The sequence below is a fragment of the Suricata suricatta genome, chromosome 1, assembly GCF_006229205.1.
Source record: "Suricata suricatta isolate VVHF042 chromosome 1, meerkat_22Aug2017_6uvM2_HiC, whole genome shotgun sequence".
NCBI lineage: Eukaryota > Metazoa > Chordata > Mammalia > Carnivora > Herpestidae > Suricata > Suricata suricatta.
Genome location: NC_043700.1, coordinates 112621778 through 112625282, shown reverse-complemented (window position 1 = coordinate 112625282; position 3505 = coordinate 112621778). Strand labels below are relative to the sequence as shown.

Here is a 3505-nt window from a genome sequence, read left to right as displayed (position 1 = left end):
ACTCCACCAAAAAAACTTCTAGAACTGATCCTTGAATTCAGCAAACTCACAGGATATCAAATCAATGTACAGAAATTGGTTGCATTTCTATATACCAATAATGAAGCAGCAGAAAGAGAAATCAAGGAATTGATCCCACTTACAGTTGTATAAAAAACCATAAGATACTGAGGAAGAAACCTAACCAAAGAGGCAAAAGCTCTATACATGGAAAACTATAGAAAGCTTAGGAAAGGAATTGAAGAAGACATAAAGGAATAGAAAAACATTCCATGCTCATGGATTGAAAGAACAAATATTGTTAAAATGTCAATACTACCCAAAGCAATCTACAGATTCAGTGCAATCCCTGTCAAAATAATCCCAGCATTCTTCACAGGGCTAGAACAAACAATTCTAAAATTTGTATGGAACCAGAAAAGACCCAAATAACCAAAGCAATCCCGAAAAAGAAAACCAAAGCTGGAGGCATCACAATCTTGTATTTGAGGCTGTATTACAAAGTTATAATCATCAAGACAGTATGGTAGTGGCACAAAAACAGAGATATAGATCAATCGAACAGAATAAAGAACTCAGAAATAGACCCACAAATATATGGCCAACTAATCTTCAACAAAACAGGAAAGAATACCCAATGGGAAAATGACTGTTTCTTTAGCAAATGGTGTTGGGAAAACTGGACAGAGACATGCGGAAGAATGAACCTGGACCACTTTCTTACACCATAAACAAAATAAACTCCAAATGGATGAAAGACCTAAACATAACACAGGAAACTATCAGAATCCTAGAGGAGAAAACAGGCAACGACCTCTTTGATCTTGGCCACAGCAACTTCTTACTGGACATGTCTCTGGAGGTAAGGGAAACACAAGCAAACATGCACTATTGGGATCTCATCAAGATAAAAACTTCTGCATAGAGAGTGAGAAAAACTAAAAGGCAACTGATGGAATGGGAGAAGATATTTGCAAATGACATGTCAGATACAGGGTTAGTATCAAAATCTATAAAGAACTTATCAAACTCAACACCCAAAAAACACATACTCCAGTGAAGAAATGGCCAAAAGACATGAATAGACAATTTTCCAAAGTAGACATCCAGATGGTTAACAGACACATGAAAAAAAACTCAGCCTCACTCATCATCATGGAAATACAAATCAAAACCACAATAAGATAACACCTCACACCTGTCAGAATGACTAAAATTAACAACTCAGGCAACAAGAAATATTGGTGAGGATGTGGAGAACGAGGAACCCTTTCGCACTGCTGGTGGGAATGTAAACTTGTGCAGCCATTCTGGAAAATAGTGTAGAGGTTCTTCAAAAAATTAAAAATAGAACTACTCTATGACCTGGCAATGACACTACTAGGTATTTATCCAAAGGATACAGGAGTGCTGATTCAGGGGGGCACATGCATCTCAATGCTTACAGCTGCGCTGTTGACAATAGCCAAAGTATGGAAAGAGCCCAGATGTCCACCAACTGATGAATGGATCAAGAAGATGTGGTTTGGGGTGCCTGGGTGGCTCAGTTGGTTAAGCATCCAACTTTGGCTCAGGTCATGATCTCACAGCTTGCAGGTTCGAGCCCCGCGTCAGGCTCTATGCTGACAGCTTGGAGCCTGGAGCCTGCTTTGGATTCTCCCTCTCTCTCTCTATACCTCATATATTCACACTTTGTCTCTCTCTCTCAAAAATAAATAAACGTTAAAAAAAGATGTAGTTTATATATATACAATGGAATACTACTTGGCGATGAGAAAAAAAAAAAGAAGGTTTATTTACAAAGGGACTAATTACAAATGTGTGTGTAGGGTGTGAGAGAATTATAAGAATAGGCTCCAAGAGACAGAAGAAGAAATTAATCAGAATCCGGAGGGAGAGAGAATTGTGAAGAGTTAACTGTGAGAAGGGCAATGACCTGTGGTCAAAGTATAAATCCAATTAAAGGTAACTTCTAGTGGAGGTAGCCGGGAGGAAGAGATATACTCACTTCACTTCTTTTCACTAAGCAATCTCCTCCCATCATCTACAAAATCATCATGGGTGGAGAAATTCAGCTTTGGAGCCATAAACATTAGCCACCCTAGAATTCTTCATATGGTAGGGAAGAAACAAGTTACAAAACATAATCATAGTCTCTTAAAACCTGCTTTTTAAATCTGGTCATGAGGCCTAGAGTCATAAACAACGGTTTTCTTTCACCATCCATTCACTATCAGTAGAACTCCCCTATGACCCAGCAATAGCATGCTAGGGGTCTACCCAAGGGATACAGAAGTGCTAACACATAGGGGCACATGTACCCCAATGTTCATAGCAGCACTGTCAACAATAGCCAAATCATGGAAAGAGCCTCAATGTCCATCACCTGATGAATGGATCAAGAAGATGTGGTATATATATACAATGAGTATTAGATGGCAATGAGAAAGAATGAAATCGGGCCATTTGTAGCAAAGTGGATGGACCTCGAGGGTGTCATGCTAAGCGAAATAAGTCAGGTGGAGAAGAGCAGATACCATATTATTTGCACTCATAGGTCTAACAGGAGAAACCTAACAGAGGACCATAGGGAGGGGAAGGGGGAAAGAGTTGGGGAGAGAGAGGGACCACAAATCATGAGAGACTATTGAATACTGAGAACGAACTGAGGGCTGAAGGGGGAAGGGGGAAGGGTGGTGGGGGGGTGATGGTCATGGAGGAGGCCACTTATGGGGAGAAGCATTGGGTGTTATATGGAAACCAATTTGACAATAAACTATTATTAAAAAATTAATATAATAGCTCTTTTGTGTGCAATGTGTACTTTTTTCAAATTCTTTTAAGATGTTTTTCTTTGTCTTAGTTTCATCAGTTTGACAATAACATGCAGTGGTGTGATTTTCATTGTAATTTTCCTATTTGTGCTTCACTGAGCTTTGTGGATCTGTAATTTCATGGTTTTCACTGAACTCAGAAATCATGCTCCCAGTATTTAAAAAAACAATAGACATACAGAAAATAGAGGGACCATGCTCATCTCCACTATGCATACCTTCTGGGAAAGATGGCACCATATATTGATTACTGGGTTTAAGCAGAACACTTCATTCTGTAAGTCCGCATCCTAAATTTGCAGGTTATCGTTTCCTGGCTGGCTCCATAAACTGAACCAGTTTTCCAACTTGTTCTAAGTTTTTGTCCAGCCTGTCAACTCATAAACCACTAACAATGAACCAGTGTAAACCCTTACCTCAGGCCATGTCTCCTAAAATTCTTCTCAAAGAAAGGACTTCCCTTTACTATTGTGTTTCAGGGCCACTAATGAGCAATGGCATTGTACAGTGACCACTCACACCCAGCAACTGCCAGCTCACTGCAGACCCTTTTGTGAATTAACAAGACCTTAACTTTTTTCTTTCAGTAACTGGTCAGAAGGAACCCCTTACGAAGCCAGTGTATATGGATTGAGGGAGGAGTGCTGAAGGAATAGGGGCAGACACTAATA

At 39.7% G+C, this 3505-nt stretch overlaps 1 long non-coding RNA gene across 1 annotated transcript in view; it reads right to left on the bottom strand.

The window, feature by feature from the left end:
• Positions 1–2097, bottom strand: part of LOC115277003 — a 9785-nt gene extending 7688 nt beyond the window's left edge. Inside the window, exon 1 of the long non-coding RNA XR_003902180.1 lies at positions 2009–2097. This is a non-coding gene — a long non-coding RNA (uncharacterized LOC115277003). The remainder of the gene's footprint in view (positions 1–2008) is intronic.
• Positions 2098–3505: the final 1408 nt, after the last annotated feature.